This window comes from Tachypleus tridentatus, chromosome 1, assembly GCF_004210375.1.
Source record: "Tachypleus tridentatus isolate NWPU-2018 chromosome 1, ASM421037v1, whole genome shotgun sequence".
NCBI classification, from domain to species: domain Eukaryota; kingdom Metazoa; phylum Arthropoda; class Merostomata; order Xiphosura; family Limulidae; genus Tachypleus; species Tachypleus tridentatus.
Genome location: NC_134825.1, coordinates 61,789,090 through 61,810,701, shown reverse-complemented (window position 1 = coordinate 61,810,701; position 21,612 = coordinate 61,789,090).

Genomic DNA, 21,612 nt, shown 5'->3' with positions numbered 1-21,612 from the left:
TGTGTGTTTAGGTTTAACAAGAAATTATTAGAAAGAATGCAAAGGAGAGAAACATAAAATATAACACTCTTAAAATACATTATACCACATATTACCCTAAAATTAACATAATATACGCCATGTTATCGTAAAGTAAGAATACTTTATGAATGTAATTCTAAAATAAGGTAACATAATAAATTATGCTACATACTATCATAAAGTAGCTTAACATAATATTTTATGCAATATATTACAGTACCCGAGGGGCACAGCGGTATGTCTATGGACTTACAATATTAGAATTCGGGTTTCGAGACACTTGGTGGGTAGAGTACAGATAACCCATTGTGTAGTTTTGTGCTTAATTACGAACAAAAACCTTTTAGGGTCACACCAGTGTTTCAAGAAATAACTTCCTGCTATTTCAGTAATCCTTAAGATACAAAATGATTTAATAAACTTCATTTGAAAATGCTAGTGTGTTACAATTAAAACTTAATTTGTTTTACGTCATCAACTAGTTGCTTTTTATCCAAAATAAACATCTAGTTTGATTCCTTTACTTGTTATTATCAGCTTACAATTCCATTAATAATTTATTTCGTTACAGTTAGGTATGGATTTAATATTTTCAAACTATACAGCGCCCTCGCTACGCCTGAAATTAACGACAATATCAGAGATTCCAAGAATTCAGATGACTCTCTTTATGAACTACTCAACAGAGAGAGGGAAACTAGTAAAAAAGATTCTTCTGGTGGCAGGTATTGAGTGACCAAAAAAGTTTTACCTATTTTCATACCTTAATATAAAATCGATGCAAACTTGTTCAACCAGTGACTTGGTGTATCACAGCAACTTTTAAGTTTTATTCTATTTACATTGCAAGTTTGTTTTTGTTTGTTTTTTGAATTTCGCGCAAAGCTACACGAGGGTTGTCTGCGCTAGCCGTCCCTAATTTATCAGTGTAAGACTAAAGAGAAGGCATCTACTCATCACCACCCACCGCCAACTCTTGGGCTACTCTTTTACTAACGAATAGTGGGATTGACCGTCACATTATAACGCCCCACAGCTGAAAGGGCGAGCATGTTTGGTGCGACCGCATTCGAATCCGCGACCCTCAGATTACAAGTCGAACGCCTTAACCCACCTGGCCGTGCCAGGCCCACATTGAAAGCTAACGAATCTTTACTAAATCATATAAAATCCATTCCAGGGTGATTGTGCTATCATTCTCATTCACTTTTTCAATTGAAATCTGATTTCAACACCGGCTGTTATGGACCCTAATAATTAATATTGGATTAATGATAGAGAACAAAATGTACTGGTTGTGTCATTATTTGAGGATTTCCTGTAGTGAACGCTATTGTCTTCATGAAAATATCTTGGTTTGAAAACATAATAATAAGTCTTGTTTGCACTCGTTTTGGTAAGAAGTTGATGAATTAATTTCTTTTGTAAATATTGTTTTTAATTAGTAAGTTTATATTGAATAAGATAAGTGAAATCTGTTATACATTCTACTTGCTTGTCTGCAACACAGGTATTTTGCTGGAAAATCTAAATAAACATCAGGAAATCAGCAGAGTTCTTTAATAACAAACATATTTAAAATATATAAAAGTGTCAGATAAATATGCTTTACACAGCTTCTAAGTAACATGATAATTGCCGTATTAGTCATAGACTTTCGTTCTTAATTGTGAAGTTCAATATATTTTTTATTAATTTTCTTAGAGGAATTTTTTATTATATTTGTGTCAACACCACAAGATAACATCATCAAAAGGCACAGTATTACATGAAAAATGTAATACATGTATAAGCGTTACATTATAATGTTTAAATTATGAGAAAATAGAATATTTATATGTTGTATTATGATGATCAAAGTTTCTTCTCATGAAATGTTTTTACTTTTGCTTAAAAATTGTTCAGTTGTTTGATTTTTTAATATTTTCGATAATCAAAACGAATTATATTTAAAGTGTGCTATCAATTGTTTTTACTTTTAACTAAAGAATCTCTTTTTGTGCTTTGTTCCCAAAATAAACCCAAATTTTCCACTAAATTAGGTTAAAATTAATCGAGTATTCCTCTAAGAAACACACGTTCAGCATGTTGGATTTGATAAACACTACCAGCATTTTCCTACGTTTTAAATTTACGAACTTAAAGTTCACTTGAATTAAAAAAAAAAACTCTCAGTGAAGTAAATTGTTATAATATGAAGAAAGAACAATTGGTTTGGATGAAAGTTCTTGTCTACACACACTATCTGTGTCATGAATTAGAACAAAATATAATACTATACATCCGTATTTCTAGGTTAGTTAAAACCACTTATTATTTTTGACAACCTGAATTAATACTTTACGATTGTTTTATCCGGGCCACTGTGTGAGAATTGTGGGAAGTTATTTTGTATGTATAGTAGGTAAGGTAAATTGGAAACGCTTATGATGCCTTTCACATGTTTGTGGCCATGTTTCCGTGTATTAAAACAACGACATCTCTTCCGCCTTCTGTTCGGTGTTAGTTCCTTATTAATTACACAAAGGCTAGAAGTGAATAAACCCGGCGAGTAAGGGAGGATTACAGCTATATTCAACTTGACTTAATGTGTCCGCCTGGCCGGGAGTGCCTTACGTCATTGATGAAAACCTGAATGATGACTCGACTAAGTTTGATGTTAGAGGTCACACTTTTTGCGAACTTATGTTCTAGAATTCCATCTTTTCTTCTTTTCCTCTCACACAAGGAGGCCTGGTTAATAAGGGCATTTTTACTAACATGGATTATTACGTCTTATCTTTGTATATAAACGGGATTGGTTACTTTTATTTCTTAGAAAGAGGATCTCTTCTTTCAGTGTCTGAATAGAAGATAAACTAGTGTGTGTTTGAAATACTGCATATTTTGCAGCACAACCTTTACAAACGATTTTGGATTCTCGCAGGTTTGTATGCATATCCAGTTCCATGGTCCTTTATCTTTTTATGTTTAAGCAATATAAGATTTTTTTTCAGAATTCTCCGAGCATCTTGAAATATGGTCATACAGTTACGAAAGTTCTATAAATAAGTTCAATCACACATTTCTTATAGTTTGAGAGAAAAAAAGGCCTAGTGTGAACCCTCAGTTAGTAGAGGATCTAGATCAATAGTTACAAGCTATATTTTGTTAAAAACCTTTTAATGAATGCTTTCAGTTTTAATCCTAATTTTTTTAGCCAGGAAATGTTAGAATCCCAGCTAAAAATAATATTTTTCAGACAATTTATGTCATCGTTGTAAGTATATTATTTCTATATTATTGTAAGTGGGTCCTTCTCTTATCTACATTTTATATCTCATTTGCTACATTTCCGTACAAATACAGTTGGCTTGTATTCAAGTCAACAACTCTAGTGTCTTTATAGCATATTTAACTTCTAAATATGTTAATTATCTGAAAACTGCACAGAGTGAATTTCTGACATTGGCTCGTATTGTAGCACTCTACCTAAACTTCGTGTATTGTAGCACTCTACCTAAACTTCGTGTATTGTAGCACTCCACCTAAACTTCTTGCTGTGGCTGTTTACTAACATAGCTTTTACGTTTTGTAGAAACATCTTCCTGTACTTCAAAATTCTAACTTTCTCACCATAATTTTAAGACAAATGAAAAGGTTTAAGTATTTTTCTTGCTGTATTGATACACAGACATGGTTGAAGTAACGTTATGGACTGTTGTTATTCTAAAACACCTTCGGCCGTACTTCGTGTATATGCATTTTGAGTCTTCACATCATTACTTTAAGACACGGTGTAAGTGTTTTGTACGATAAGTTTTTTTATGATTCTGTTTGAAACATGGCTAGAAGTCTGTTATAGATTTTAAATGTTTGAGCTACTAACCTGGCATTTTTCAAAGTTCCGCTAAGATACTTAGTTGTTTATGGGCAAAATTATTTGATTGATTTTGTATTTGTATGGTTTGTTTTTTCAATTTTCACGCAAAGCTACATGAGAGTTATCTGCAACCGTCACTAATTTAGCAGTTTAACACTAGAGGAAAGGAAGTTGCTCTAGTCATCACCATCCACTGTCAACTGTCAAATCTTGGGCTACTCTCTTGCCAATGAATAGTGGGATTGGCAGTGGCATATAAAACCTCATGGCTGAAAGGTCGAGCATGTTTGGCGGGACGGGGATTCGAACCCTCACTTACGAGTCGAAGACATTAACCATCTGTCCATAATGGGCCGTATACGTCTGAAGCATTAGACTAATTATTTGATTAATCAGTTGTTGTTTTTTAAGTGTTTAACTTGAGTAACTTATGAGATACTTTTTTCCATGTGGTGACACGTATTATTATTTTTCTCTCAACAGACATACATAAGATGAGGCTTGTGTTGCTGCTTATATTATTAGTGTATTATTTCCTTCCTGTGTTTACTACCGCTACAGCTCTGGACAACACTAGAAATGAAGTATCAAGACAAGACGCTGCTACTGGAACTGGAACGAATGTTTTGACTTCTCTCACTAACTTACTATCGTCATCAACTTCATCATCATCTCCACTTCTTATGCTACTGCTTCTACCGTTACTATCAGTATTGTACATTTTATCGGCTTCCGGACCACTTTTTTCTTCGCTGATTAGCAGTGGTCTAGGAAACCTGGGTAACCTAGGCTCTGGTTCTCTCCCAGGCTTACTATCCGGAGCAGGGGCAGTTGCTGCAACCAATCCAGGTTTCTACTATCGTAAGCAAAGGTCAGCCGATGAGGATGGAGGAAGCACTTTCTGGGATGTCTTAACCACCGTGGAAGAGGCCTTGAAGAAATACGAGGTTAGTTAGTGTTCGAGAGTGTTAACACTGATTGACCTCAAAAGTCTATCAACAAAAAGTTACTGTGTATCTCAGAACGGCTGGGTATTAACACTTTTACTAATAAAACAGAGAACAACTTTCGACCTTCCAAGGTCATCTTCAGGTTAACAAAGAGAGAGTTTGCAACAGACTGTTCTGAGATACATTTTAACTTCAATGCTATCACGGACTCCTTCACCAAATAGTTGCTAAGACTTGGTGGGTAAAGCTTGAGACTAACCCTAACTCCTTCCTGTCTTGGCTATTAGTTTAAATATTTTTGAAAAGTATGGAGAAAACTTTTGAGTAGATAAACTAAATAATACATGTGCATTTGGTCTGGATTGTTAATTTAAATGCATCAAGGTGAACCAATTATTGAAAAGAAATCTCAGTTTACGTTGATACTTTAATTTTATTTAATTAGTCTCAGTATTTTATGTTCTATTTAAATAAGTTCAAACATCTCCTTCAGTTAGTTTATATATATATTTAAGAAAATTGAAGAGATTTTCATTCGTGAAATACTCTGCAAACACAGAACTTGAAATTTTCCATTCCAATTTTTTCCGTCTCAAAATTTTCAGAAAATTCACCCATTATTTTAGGTTTTCTGAATTTCTTGAAAAGTCCATGTTGTATTACCTGTTATATCTTTTTTTTTTCAGTTTTCGTTGTCCTCACTCGAAATTATTTATGACACTTTTTAGAACTATCTTCTTTTAGCAGAGAATTTAGAAATATGAAAATGCTTCAAACTGAACATCCGATGTTTCAAAATTGTTAATTTAATAATAATTATTCTATAAGAAAAATAACTTAAAAATCCTCTATAAGATCGATCGTCTTCACGAAAGCAATCAAAGCAGTTACTGTCGTTCAACAGTAATTTAAACGTCCAGTGTATCTCTTGCTATTTTATTTTTAAAAGGCAGTTTTACATTAAAACTCTAATACATTTCTTAGAGCATTAGTAGTTTCTATGAGAACTCTTTCACTGAAATACGTCCCATTTCCATTTAAAATAAATTAAAGGCGCTAAAGTAAGAAGGGTAAAGTTTATTTGTCTCAGACTTTTCGCTTAAATCTGTCCCTATTTTTAAACTGACAGACTAGAAAGTAAGACAAGTATTCTTTATCCATTTTTGTCTGACTAGATAGTAAAGTTTCACAGTCCTTGTTATTGAACACCTAAAGCGAAAAACCTGTTTTTTGTGGCAACGAGCTGTGTGCCATGAATACGCAGATTCGTAGTCTGAGCAAACTAACCTATGAGCCAAAAGAGAAGTGCTTATATAGGCAGGCTGTAGCACTGCTTACGTTGGCATGGCTTGGATTATTCACTGAAATGGCATTTTAAATATCTCCTCAATAGATCATCAGAACTTTAGAATATTATACAGTGTTTCCTTTTATAACAGTATGTAATTACTAAGTTACAAGTTATAGGTCAGTCTATATGCAAAAACGGCTCGTTTGGGTTGAGAAAATATTTTACATAGAAAAGCGAACAACGTTTCGACCTTCTTTGGTCATCGTCAGGTTCACACATCACTGATTATAGGACAGTCTGTTAATATCATAGCAACAAGTTCGAAAACTTTCTTCTTCCTTTTTTTGCACTTTTTTATTACGTAATATTCAAAACCAAAACAATGGTGGCTATCAATTATACAAGGGTGATATAGTTTCTAACGGAACATTTGCTTTTATAAGTATCATTAACTAGAAGCAATTAAAAATAATAATAGTATAAATAATGTTAGCATTACCCCTTGAAGTTGTTTTTTCTTTTACATAAATAATGTGTGTTCTTTTGAAAAGCTTAAGTAGAAGATGAAATAGGCATTATCGGCCAATAATAGATAAATAATAAATATTACAGTCGAAACCTAATTACATTTAAAATTTGGTTATAAACACAACCTTTCAATGAATATTGAAACACTGCATTAAAAACAAACAATTAAAGTAAAAAACTTTTCAAAAAAGGAAGTTAATATAGGTATAGCTGATATCAATTTTTCAAAAACAATGTAAACAAGATGGTAGGGATGACACTTCTATCATCCTTACATAATACCACAGACAAGAATTAACATATATCAACATATGTAAGTATTTAACCATAATCTAATTTAATTTTTCCTATTTTTGTCAAGGCCCGGCATGGCCAGGTGGGTTAAGGCGTTCGATTCCCGGTCGCGCCAAACATGCTCACCCTTTCAGCCGTAGGGGCGTTATAATGTTACGGTCAATCCCACTATTCGTTGGTAAAGAGATAGCCCAAGAGTTAGCAGTGGGTGGTGATGATTAGCTGCCTTTTCTTTAGTCTTACACAGCTAAATTAGAGACGGTTTGCGTGAAATTCCAAAAAAAAACAACTTTTTTTTTGTCTGTTAGGAATGATAGTTAACATGCTACTACACTGTGTGCCTGTGGTATTATACAAGAATGATACAAATGTCATCCCTACTATTTTGTTTGCATTGTTTTTGAAAGATTGATATCAGCCATACCAACATTTACTACCTTTTCTGAAAAGTTTTTTTATGTGTGTTTATAGGATGTATATATATCCAATATATCACGTTAGAATAAAGGAAAGTTGATTAGCAAATAGGCTTATTTGATGATTTTTGAATTGTAACGACACACTGAGTTACGTTTTCATTTAATTTATTTTTCTTTTCAACAGAATGAAGAGTCGAATAACCAATTTTAACTCTGGAAGAGTGCAAAGACAGCAATAAATGACCCCTTTAAAGTTGTGTTGAATGGAATGACACAGAAAGATTGTTCTGCCATCTCTATCCATTGTCCAGAATGCTAGGCGTAAATCAAATTCCTGTTCGAAGAAGTCGTACATCTATCATCAAAGAAGTCTATTTGGAAATCGACGAAACGGGTAGTTTTTACATTAAAATCTGTAGGTTACATTAGACTACAGAATAACTGTCAATAAAAAGTATTTTTCCGCATTTTATCCATTTAGTATTTCTATGGGCGCCTACCGGTACAAGTCTACGGATTTAAACGCTAAAATCAGTGGTTCGATTCTCCTCGGTGGGCTCAGAGATAGCCCGACGTGACTTTGCTATAAGAAAACACACACAAAGTAATTTCTATGGGCATAATATAGTCATCTAACATCATTTCACGTAATAATGCTATTCATACCTCACATATTAAGTACTATTAGGTATTGGTCATCAATCGATTATTTTATTTTCTTTAAAAAATGTAATTTATTTTGAATGATTTTTTGTTTCATTTTAATTGTACTTTAAGTGTTTTGTTATCAACTATTAATGTGTAATTAGAAAATATTTATACATTTATTTAAACATGGAACTGTTTAAGCAGATAAGTCTACACAGTATGAATGACTTTTTTTTTTAGAAACTTTTCTACTGTTTCTGTATTGTGCTATTTTTCTCTGGTGTATCATTGCTGTTGTAAATACGTGATATCAATCATTTTTTCTTTAAAGTAATAACTGATAAATATATTTTCATCTTACTTGGAAAAGCATTTTAGCTTCTAACTAACGTATTACTCTATTCTTTAGTGTAATTATTATATTTTAATTAATTTAATGGTTCGATTAAAACATTTATTTTTGTTAATGTTAGGTCGAAGATAGAAGCTCGAGCCACCCCACCCTCATCTTACCCAGATCTCTCTGATATAATAATATTATACTTGGTAAACAGCATTTATAATGTCTATGCAATTTTGGTTAGGGCCTCATAGCAAGCTTTCGTTTGCAGCTGCTGTGTGGAGTTTTTGCTAAATATTTCTTTAATCATCAAATAGTTCAAAGATCAAAAATACAAACATTTAACTCAACGCAGCACTTTCTCTCTAGACCTATTTTATATATAGGTTTTAAAAATAAATACAATAATATGAAGGATTTTATTTTCTATACATGCTGTGTTCTATGCATCCTTATTAATGATTTAGCTGAACTGTTATTGAATTAGAACTTTCAACTTATTTCGGTATTTAAATTATTTATTTAATGTGTTTTCCAGTAGAACTATTTATTATGATTTTATCGACTGTTAAGGCACTAATTTTAGTTGTTTATTTATTAGGTTGTTAACTGTTACCAGAGCAACGAAACCATTCGGTATCCTCTTCTCATTTATTTTGTGCAATTCTCATATATATATATATACATTGATAATATCTATATTTTAGCTTAAGATTTAAGAATCCATAAATATATTGTTTTGTGAGTGTCATTCCCCATGTTATCACATTTATATGTTTATATATGTTTATTCCATGCGTAAAACGTCTAATATAGCATTAATCAAGTTGTTATTGAACAATAAAATCATGTTTCAGTACTAGTGCATGTTTTTTTATATATATTTTCACATATTTCACGCAGTATCTTTACAGCTGAACGATCTGATTTAGTCTTATGATAAAGCACGCTCCATATCATATTGTGTTTATCATTTGCTTAACTAACATGGTGAGTAAGCAATAAGTTTCCATGCATACAATACTAAAATTCTGGATTCGATTATCCGCAGTGAACACAGCGTGAATAGCATAGTACATTGTGTAACTTCACGTTAATGAAAACAGCATAGCTACATGGTATCTTAAGATATTTTGTTTTATTGTACTTATCTCTAGTACAATATAAAATGTCTGACACTTCTTAACTTTATTTTACTCATTATGTAAAGTAATATATGTAAATAACCTTAAAAATATATTGCACTCTGATCCTTGTCCTTAACGAATTACATTCTGTTACAAAACTACTCAAATTAAAAATTAAAACTGAAAAGTTTTCCTTTGTTTATGATATTTCTCACGTTCAAGCTTTTCATTTTCTCACGTGTCAAGTTTCGATTTTTGTTCGTGTTCTACTGTGATAACAAACGTGCCAGATCATCCGACAAGTTTATTAAGAAACTGAATCACGTGCTTATAGTTCCAAAAATATCGAGAAAATCATTACTGTAATATAATAACTTAAAGAAAGGGCAATCTTTCAGCTATTTACTTTCCTGAGAAGAAGGAAATAGAATTATCCCAGATAGAGCTCATCCTCATTCCGGTGCCTTAATTCTACAACAATTCTATTGATGTTTGCACATAGATTCATATGCAATTAAAATGAAGATCTCATTCCACGCTACTAACGTGTACAAGATAAAACATCTTCTTCTGTTGTTCACACGTTAGATCGGGTACAGTGGTATGTCTGCGAATTTACAACACTAGAAACTGGATTTTGATACCCGCTGTGGGCAGAGCATGGATAGTCCATTGTATAGCTTTGTGTTTAACTTCAAATAAACGAACAAATAGACGTTAAGTCGGTATTTGATAGCATTCAACATCAAATAAAACTTAACCCAAAACGTTAGTCACCCTACTCACCACTTGTAACTCCATCAATAAATCAATAAAAATAAAAGCTTTTAAGTTCAAGGCTATGTTTTTAACTGTTATTCAATAAAAGCCTTTAGGTTCAAGGCTATGTTTTCAACTGTTATTCAATAAAAGCCTTTAGGTTCAAGGCTATGTTTTCAACTGTTATTCTGGCAAATTCTGTGTGTTGCAACGATTCAGATACGGACAAAAGTCACAGATTTTTTTTTTCAAAATACTGATTTCACTATGAATTAAAAAAAACGTTCTGTTCTTAAAGGACTTATTTTTATCAGTTCTGTTTTCAGCAATTATAATTCAGAAGAATTCTAACTGTGAAGATCACTACATCTCTTCTGTTGGTGTATGTAAGAACGGTGATTCCACGTTATTTATTATGCCACTATTACAAATTAGCAGCTGCTATACCTTATATTAAAAATATGATATATATATATATTACAAGCCGTGGTTTTTCCCGCACGTTCGTCTGACCCCCGTTTATGGCGGTTGCTTCCTGCGCTGTGTTTGAAAAGCTAAGCACGCAGGCAAAGCTTAAGATTCACTTTTGAAATGACAGGAAAAAAGGTCAAAATAACGTTCATGCCAATTTTTATTTCGCAAGCAGGATATTCCACATTAAACTGTCAGGCATTAATCACCTGTCATTTACTTTTCAAGATGTGACATAACCTAAAGAATAACAATGTAGATTTACCTATGGTATTGTTAAGCAACCCATAACATGACTGAAATGTTCAACAATTACTTCCCATAGTGGGTGGTATACGTAGCGAATGAAACCAAGAGTGCAACACAATTAACTTTTTAAAGCCCATGAAGGCCTGGCATGGCCTAGCGCGTTAAGGCGTGCGCTTCGTAATCTGAGGGTCGCGGGTTCGCGCCCGAGTCGCGACAAACATGCTCGCCCTCCCAGCTGTGGGGGCGTTATAACGTGACGGTCAATCCCACTATTCGTTGGTAAAAGAGTAGCCCAAGAGTTGGCGGTGGGTGGTGATGACTAGCTGCCTTCCTTCTAGTCTTACACTGCTAAATTAGGAACGGCTAGCACAGATAGCCCTCGAGTAGCTTTGAGCGAAATTCCAAAACAAAAGCCCATGAAATAATTTAAATTGAGAGATCAACTTAAAATTTTCCTGTCACTGGGAACAGGTACTCTTGCTTGTTAATATGTATTTTATAGTTAATTACTATAATACTGGTCAAACTAAGCTATAATTATACCTGATATCAAACTTTAGTATAAAGTTTATATAATTATTCACTATAACATCACTCGGGCTAAGCTACAGTTATATATAATATCAACATTTAGTACACAGCTTGCACAGCTATCTTTATCATACCATTAATGAAAGTAAGCTATGGTTATACCTGATATCATCATTTAATATTGAGCTCCTATGACTAAGAACCATACCATCAGTCAAGCTAAGCTACAAGTACACCCGTACGTGGCCCTGCATGACCAGGTGGGTTAAGGCGTGCGACTCGTAATCTGAGGGTTCGAATCACCGTCGCACCAAACATGCTCGCCCTTTCAGTCGTGGGGGCGTTATAATGTGACGGCCAATCCCACTATTCGTTGGTAAAAAGAGTAGCCCAAGAGTTGACGGTGGGTGGTGATGACTAGCTGCCTTCCTTATAGTCTTACACTGCTAAATTAGGGACGGCTAGCACATATAGCCCTTGTGTAGTTTTGCACGAAAATAAAGAACAAACAAACAGCAGTACATACGTAAATTTTATTCTAAAATAATTTGTAGCTCACCTTGAGCGATAGTGCAGTAAATATCATACGAACGTTACAGTAAATAATGATATCAGATACAACTGCAGTTGACCTTCAGTGACGATACTGTGTACAACTACATCTGATATCATGATATAGAATAAAGTTAGAGTAATTATATATCACACAAAATTACTATTACACCTAATACCATAATTGAGGTTCCTTCAAATAGAATTTCGCTTTGAAAACACTTTCAGTTTCAAATTATATTGAAAAGTATATTTCAGTTTTGTATAATACTCCTGTTATTACTACAAGACATGAAGTCGGTTAGAAGCATTTTAACGATTTTCATTAAAACAAACGTCCACTTTCTAGGTTATATACACACACTGTATCTCCTACCTGGTATGTAGGAAATCAAGCTAATCTCTATCGCTGAACAGAACCTTAAAGACAGTGCTACAGTAATATCATTTCATATCTAAATGTATGCTCATTTTTGAAATGTATGCAAGAATACTTTGAATATTTATTTTGAAATACCAACCTGTGCAATAGTTCACGTGACCTATAATTATAAAACTTTCACAGTATTTGTACAAGTATTTGTTAATATTAGCATGGATAACTTTTAAGCGTATATACCTTTATTTGTTTAAGGTTAAGCACAAAACTACACAATGGGCTATCTGTGCTCCGCCTACTACGGGTAACGAAACTCAATTTGTAACGTTGTAAGTCCGCAGACCTACCGTTGTTCCAATGGGGAGCTTCGAGCTTAGAAAAGTGTTTGTTTGATACATTTTTATTACATTTTCTCTTTTTCTTTAATAATAATATTTCAAATTATTAAACATATATCGTCTCGATATATCAGTATTAAGCAGGTACAAAACTTTTTCTGTCATGTAAACTACGCTAAAGTTTATTTGTAAATATAAGTTTAAAAAGCCAAATTACAGAGTAATTTATTTCCAAGCCTAGAATATAAGGAAGATAAACGTCAAACATATCAATTGTAAATTTGGTTGTGAACACAGCAAAACGTCGGACGTTAACCTCTGTTAGGTAGATTGTGTCTATTAATCTGGTAATCAAACCCATTAATAATATCTTTGGATGCCGCAAGAAGATGGCTATATATTTAGTGCTTCAGGTGTTAAAAGTATTAATAATAAGGAAAAATAATTTAGAAGAATGAACTTTTGAACAGGCACATTGAAATTAAAGAATGATCTTAAATCAACTTTCAAAGGGAAACATTAGTATTAAAAATTCATTATTCTCTTAACTAATTGATGTGTCAACGTTTTTCATTGGGTTCATTCCTTCCATAACGCAGATTGCAGGTGAGGCACGGACGTGCAATGTTGTAACATGTTTCAAGTGCCCTTTCTAAGGTCTTCTGAATGTCAAGGTGTCTAGTTGCCAGGAGAATGATATAGATATTTTGATTGGGAAAATTTATAGTGGTACCAACTATAAATAATAGCTCATATTCTTACTTTCTGACATAAAATATTTCCATGCAGCCTAACCAAATCCCATTGAAACTGAAATCAATATATATCTTAGTTTGTGAATTCTAAGGACTTACTGTCTTTCTTTTTATATTTATTTGCATGGTTAGTAATTGGCTGTTATTTTTTTTATTTCTTTGCACTAGATGATAAAGATACAATTGGATGTTATTTCATCAAGTAAACAGCTGCCCTGATTCACTATATTTCTTAGAACTTTTACCCTGGTTTTAATAGCAGTGTTGGTCTTTCAGTCTATAGCTTACGTCTGAAAATTCGTTTTCATTCGTAGTTGTAGCCTTGTCACTTACATTTCATTTTAACTTGGAAGATATATCACCTAAATCTCTTTGTTAGCATCAATCTTGATACCAATAGTTTTGTAAAAGCTAGAAGACTTCTAATCATAACTTTAACAACAGTGGCCTTTATATTACCATTAATGTAAATGTTACAATTAACCATAATATCTTCTAGTTTCTTGTAAACAATTACATTAATTCTTGTTTTTTGTTAACTGATCCATCATCTTATTAAATTTGTTGCAAACATATTTATTTTTCTTTTGTAAATTATTTTTAACAACTAAGGAAAGATATCAATATTATTCTAATGCACTTCACTTTACTACTTCACAGATAAACATCAAGTAGGGCTAAGTTTTTGAGCGTCCTTAATCCAATAACAGAAAAGGTAGTGGCCTCTCAGTACCAATAACCGTTTCTATTGCTCTCAACTCTTAGCAAGACTAAAAATAATGAAACACAGACTGTTTTAATTCAATGGATTAACCGTATTTCTCTCACTCTTTTTTTTTTAATTGGTTCGTTTTGTTTTTTGAATTTCGCGCAAAGCTACTCGAGGACTATCTGCGCTAACCGTCCCTAATTTAGCAGTGTAAGACTAGAGGGAATGAAGCTAGTCATCACCACACGCCGCTAACTCTTGGGCTACTCTCTTACCAACGAATTGTGGGATTAACCTTCACGTTATAACGCCCCACGGCTAAAAGGGCGAACATATTTCGCGTGACGGGGATGCGAACCCGCGACCCTCGGATAACGAGTCGCACGCCTTAACCCGCCGGGCCTCTAATTGGTTCGTGCTCTTCTAATATATTTGTACTACAAGGTAGTTTTCTCAAACTATACACAGCATCCATCTTTGTCAGTGTTTATTAGTTACTGTTTACTACATTAAACGAAAACAAACTATTTTGGGAAAAAAAGTTTGATGAATACTTAAATATTTTTGGCGATACTAGCGTCCTCTCGGTATCAATTTTGTATAAGTAAAATAAAACTAATGTTTTGAGCAGGCATGAGTAGATATGAAGAATTGGAAAACAGTTCCCAATTCAAATATATTTATCACATGGCGCTATTTACAACTTTACTTATAGTAATTTAAAGCAAACTAAATGGGGAAACAAAAATTGCTTAACAATATTTAGATTAAATAAATAAGATTTAATTGTGTGTATGTTTTTTTTTCTTGTGGTAAAGCCACATCGGGCTATCTGCTGTGCTCACCGAGGGCTCACCGAAATCGAGCCCTTGATTTTAGCTTGTAAATCTGTAGACTTACTGCTGTCCCAGCAGTGGACGTTTTAATCTCTCTTTGGTCGTTCTTCTGGAGGCGTTGTGAAGCTCTAAATGGCAAAGTAATGTTAAGGAATATTTGTGTCACAGTGACACAGTAACTTCGACAGGACAAAAGAGTGAAAAATTGAAAATCGAAAATTGTGAAAGACACAAAGATGTGAAAAATGTATTACTTTGGAGCATACAAATTCTTAAACTGTTCGAGAAATTGGATCTATAACATTATTTGGCAAACTCGCCGATTATTTGTAAAGATATAAAGTAAACAAATACCTTACACTATTGAACTATCCGGAAATAACACGAGAAACGAAACACGATAAGTCGAGTATCATATTTGATATCAGGAATACTCAACCATAGAATATATTCTAAACTCGAGGAAGAAAAATATATCGGTGAAGTTATATATCACGCAAGTGTTCAAAGGTTTGTGAATTATTTATTATTCACAGGTGTCTGTTCTTTCTAAGCATATTCTTAAGCAGTTTAATTATTATTTCATAAGTCAATAGCATAAATAAGCTTCGGAAATAATTTAATACTTCTAAAACAGGGGAAGTCTGAAAGTTAAGTAAATTAAGCAGTTTACATCAAAAACGAACTAGAAATTTTGTTAATAAAGAAATCAACTTCTTTCCATTTAACAATGTTTGAAAAACTACTACCAGATAAAGTAACCAAATAACAATGTGTAAACTGTTAATATCATGGTATTTTTAGTTATTTATAAATCTAACCTCTATTCGACATAACAAACGGCCGATAAGTGACCGTTTGGCCCTTACAGACTATTTTTGTACATCCATCCTTCAGAGAAATTAAATTAATTTTTTATGTTTCAGGAAATTATCGATTTCCTTTGGCAACTTCTCAATCTTTTTAACTGTAGTCTATTATGTATTTTCCAAATCTTAAATTTGTGTCCTCCTATCCAATTTACAATATAGTAATAAAATATCTGAGGTTTTTATTCTATCGATCCTGGATAATTTAAAAAGTCCAATTAGATAACGTCTTACCCTTCTTTGCTAAAGAGTACATATGTTAAGAGATATTAAAGCAATTCTTGTAGATTAACCCTTACATTTCAGACATTATCTTAATTAAAGGTTCTGAATTATTTCCAATAAATAAGTAGCCTTTCTTAGATAAGGAGACTAAACTTATACAAATTATTCCAAGAGAAGCCTATCTGTGCTTTTGTGCGGAGAGATAATCAATTCTTTTGGTTTATAATCAGTTTGTCTATATGTGCACTTTAAAATTCTATTGCATTTACTACTTTAGATTACAGCCCTACTTCGATAGCTTGGGCGATTTTTCTGTTGTTATCCAAAGATCCTATTTTTTAGTTGTACTTTTATGTTGGTTCTTATAGATATTAACTTTTGATCCAAGTTATGATAACTCAAATGCACTATCTTGCACCTACTACAATTAAAGGTTTGTTTTTTGTGAATTTTTGGCAAAGCTCCACGAGGGATATTTACTTTAGCCGTTCCTAATTTAGTAGTGTAAGACTAGAGAGAAAGCAACTAGTCATCACCACCCACCGTCAACGAATAGTTGGATTGACTGTCACACTATAATGCCCCACGGCTAAAAAGGGCGAGCATGTTTGGTATAACAGAGACTCGAATTCATGACCCTCAGATTATGAGTCGAGCGCTCTAACTATCTGGCCATGCGGAGCGATATAATTGAAGATAATTTGGCATATATATGTTTGATTTGATCCTATTTATCCCATAATATCTCAATATTACCATGGCCTGGCATGGCCAAGCGCGTAAGGCGTGCGACTCGTAATCCGAGGGTCGTGGGTTCGCGCCCGCGTCGCGCTAAACATGCTCGCCCTCCCAGCCGTGGGGGTGTATAATGTGACGATCAATCCCACTATTCGTTGGTAAAAGAGTAGCCCAAGAGTTGGCAGTTGGTGGTGATGGCTAGCTGCCTTCCCTCTAGTCTTACACTGCTAAATTAGGGACGGCTAGCACAGATAGCCCTCGAGTAGCTTTGTGCGAAATTCCAAAAAACAAACAAACAAACAAACAATATTACCAATAACAGCCAGAAATATCTGAGATTTTTATTGGCATCAAGCAACTCTACTTTTAGATGCTTTTAACATTAATGGAATATAATATAATACAAGCCTCTAGCAGCAGGAAAATGAAATGGATGTTCATGCTACTCCATTCAACTATATACCAGTCAATTCGCCGCCAGACACGACAGAATTTCTTTGTCATCAGACTTTTGAAAAACGCACTTGGGAACTTTCGTCATTGTGTAATAAATTAATTGTGGAAACTGTGCCAGGAGTAAGGTGTACTTTTAAACTGAAAATCCTACGATGGAATATTTTACAAGGAAAAATAAAATGCATTGTTATTATTAAAATGCTGTGCAAACACCTATAGTATGATTAGGCACGGTGAAATGGGCTCTAATAATGTTTCAATCGTTTTAATATAATGTTCTCATCGTCTGTTTTTTCCAAGTAAGCCTATTCATATATCTCTCATTGAGAAACTACTAGCTTTGGTGGTATTTGTAGAAACATTCATTCATCACATGTATGATAAAAATTGTGCTTTGAAGTAACTCAAGTGTCATTGAAATTTTCAAGATTAAGAAGGAACGTTTTCATAATGGAAAATAATGTTCTACTCGTGTCACCTCCCCACTGAACATGAATCAGGGAAAAACACAGAAATAATCAATGACGTCGAAAAAACCACTTGTAGAGAAGAATATGTATGTAAAAGCGGCTCGTTTGGGTTGAGAAAATTTTTTTACGTAGAGGAGCGGTCGAAGTTCGGTCGAACTTAACGATGACCGAAAAAGGTCGAAATGTTGTTCGCTCCTCTACGTAAAAAATTTTCTCAACCCAAACGAGCCGTTTATATATATAAAACACAAAAATGCATTTCTCATTTGTCAGTTCAAATAAATTTTCGAACAGCACTTTGACCTGGTATTCCAGAAGCAGAATAACGACAAGCAAAAATGACTGTCATTCATACAATCCACTTGCAACTGAATGCTTGTAAGTTAAGCAATGTGTAAGGCTGCAGAGATGTATTTAATGTACTTATTTATTTATTGACGTCAAAATGCCCCGGCCCTCTGGTGATATTTTTATGAGACGAACGAACAATCCAAGACTAAAACACAGAGACAAAGACGACAAACTTTTAAGTGTAATTCAACTATTTTGCAACTATAAATTCAGATCTACATGTGTTCTATTGCATTTCTGAAAACCTTGGAAAACAACTGACTGATCGGAGCAGTCTAAAGGCAATAATTCGACCTTTTAGGTCAAATTGCGTAAGACTTCGACATGTACGACAACATGATTCTTAACGATGATATATATACACTATACTACTAGTAGTAGTAGAGTTCTGTGGCACTGTGGTCATACAGAGATACTGTAAAGAACTGACAGATCAACAAAATCAATATAAGATTGTTTGAAAAAGTGCATGAATTGAAAAAGTTCGTGTAAGAAAGGTTAGTACTGAGTACTAGGCTTAACGTTAGTGGTCTCAGTTGCAATATATTAGCATTAGACCTAACGCTGATGTTGTTATCTGAGAACTGAGTAACAATAACATTAGGCCTAAATACTGTTACTAGTTTAGTGCAAGTGCACTGGAAATGCTACTGTTGCGTGTAATAAATGAAGTAGACCGTTCTCAATTTAAGGCCATCATTTTGAATTTACCTTCGCGTCCAGGCATCTAAATAAAGTTTCAGACATATGCCTATTTTGTTGATGTATGGTTTGTTGGCTCATCTGAAGTCCCCAGGTCAAAACTGAACTCAAAGTTGAGGTTACAACTCATTAAAGTACTCTAGCCTAGGCCTAACCCAGTATTTAGTAGTTCAATGTGCAGTACACATTACAATTGATTATATTATGTATGTGTAACAGTACAGAATGATGACTGTGTATGTACATGTAGGCTACTACAGTATGTGTTATTAATCACAAATTGTTTTGGAATACTTTTTGACACACAATGGATTTGCATATTATCACAGACATTGCTTCTTGCATACAGCTACCATAGCAACAACCTTGATAAAACCTTTGCAATGACTGAAAACCAATTCTCCTAAAATATATTGAAGCCAGTCTCGAATCTTTTCTTTGAGGTAAAAGCCAATGGTGAGCAATACAAGAGAGAGTGGTTATTGTATTCACCATCAAAAGGGTCAATTTACTGCTTTGTTTGTAAACTTTTTGCCCCAAATTTTCCTCGTGTTTTGTTCAAAGAAAAAGGTTCAGTGACTGATGAAATACTATTCCAATTAATCATCGTGAAAGAAGCACTACTCACCGAGACTCTATGCTAACATACTCAACTCGCAGACAAGGTTTAGGCTTGCGACAAGAGTTGGAAAAACAAATTAAAAGAAGAGTGCAATTACTGGGAACATGTCTTGGAGCGTGTAATAGCTGTTATTCGCATGTTAGCTGAATGTGGCCTGGCTTTTCAAGGAACAGATGAAAATTTTGGTTCACTGCAGAATGGGAATTTTTTTAAAGCTGCTTGAGCTCATAAGTCAGTTTGATCCATTTTATAGCAGGGTACATTTCGAAATGTGTAAACTCTGGATAAGGAAATCCTTCTTACTTGTCCAAAATTACCTGTGAAGAACTCATTGAATCAATGACTCAGAAGGTTCACGCGTTCATTGTTGATGAAGTAAATTCTTCTGGTTATTTTAGCTTGTCAGTTGACTCGACGCCAGATCTATCACATGTAGATCAGTTAAGTGTTACACTTCTATACTTAAAAGATGGGCAGCCAATTGAACGCTTTTTTACCTTTCTGAAGCTGAAAAACCATATCAGTGAGGAAATGACAAACCAGGTAATGCGGTACCCACGTAAAGTTTGCAAACTTAGATGTAGGGGTCAGTCTTACGACAATGCTTTTAACATGTCTGGGCGTTATAAGGGGATGCAGCAAAAGAGTTTAGAAGAAAGTATGTTTCCATATATGTGCCCTGTGCAGCCCATTCACTAAATCTGGTAGGCCAAAGTGTTGTTGACTGCTGTTAATTGGCAGTTAATTTTTTCTCTAAAATGCATTTGCTCTATACATTTTTTTTAGCCTCAACCAGCCGGTGGAAAATTCTTAAAGCTTGTCTTGGAAATGAAAGTGTGTTAAAATCTCTTTCTGATACCAGATGGGAGGCACATGCTATGGCAACAACAGCAATTTTGAAGTCTTTCTTTAAGATTTTGGAAACTTTAGAATGTCTAGTTGAAGATCAGTTACAAAAGGGAGACATTAGAAGAGAAGCAGCAATATTGCAAATAAGATGTAAGAGCTAGAATTTGTTTTTATATTGATCATGTGGGATGAGATTTTGCAAAAGTTTTATAAAGCAAGTCAACTTCTGCAAAATGAAGATGTGAACATAAGAACATGAGCAGATCTGTATGAGTCATTAGCTGACCAACTACGCACTTTAAGGGATGACTGAAAAATTTGAAGCAGCTCCAAAAGAAATGCTATCAGATGTTGATTACAATGCAGCTCAAATTCGCAAACGTGTCAGAAAGAAGGTGTTCGATGACGGAGATGCACAAGAAGTAGATCTGAATACCAGAGATAAATTTCTTGTCACCACCTTCTGCACAATTGTTAATAAACTAGAAATCCAGATGACCAGAAGAGCAGAGGTGTACAAAGAAATGGCAAACACATTTTCTTTCCTAAGTTATGTGCCAAATAATGTCACTTTATCTGCTGAAACTGAAAGGTGCTTTCAGTTTTCCCAAAAGCTAATTGATGCTTATCCAGAGGACTTGGGCACTAATCTGTCTGCTGAGCTTCAGCAGTTTCACTCATATGTGCTCCATAAGTTCAGTGCAACAAAAACTGTAAAAACCAGATTTAGTCATGCCGAACTTTATAAAATAATTTCAGAAAACAAAAAAAATGAGTGTGCGTTTCCAACCGTAAACATTGCATTATGTATATTTTTAACATTAATGGTCACAATTTGCACAGCCGAGAGAGTTCATTTTCTCAACTCAAGCATATTAAAAATCCCAACAGAACAACTATGCGATAAGACAGGCTGGATGCCTTGTCTCTGCTCAGTATAGAAGCAGATCTATTACGCCAAATTAGTTCTGAGGACTTTTCCAAAGACTTTGCAATTAAAAAATCTAGAAGAAAACTTTTTAAAATGTAAATAAATATTAAGGTATAAGTAAATAATCTGCTCACAGAGTTTTAAGTTCAAAGTGAGAAATTGTTAATATTAAAGTGAATTTTTTTTTAATAAAAGGGTTTTGAGTAATTTTTTTCATTTTGGTTAACAGCAAAGTGAGAACTGCAAACTCAGAGTAAAACAAATATATAGTAAAAATAATGATATTTAATTATCATTAATCAAAGAAGCTATTTCCCTTATCATTTCTAAATAAAATGTC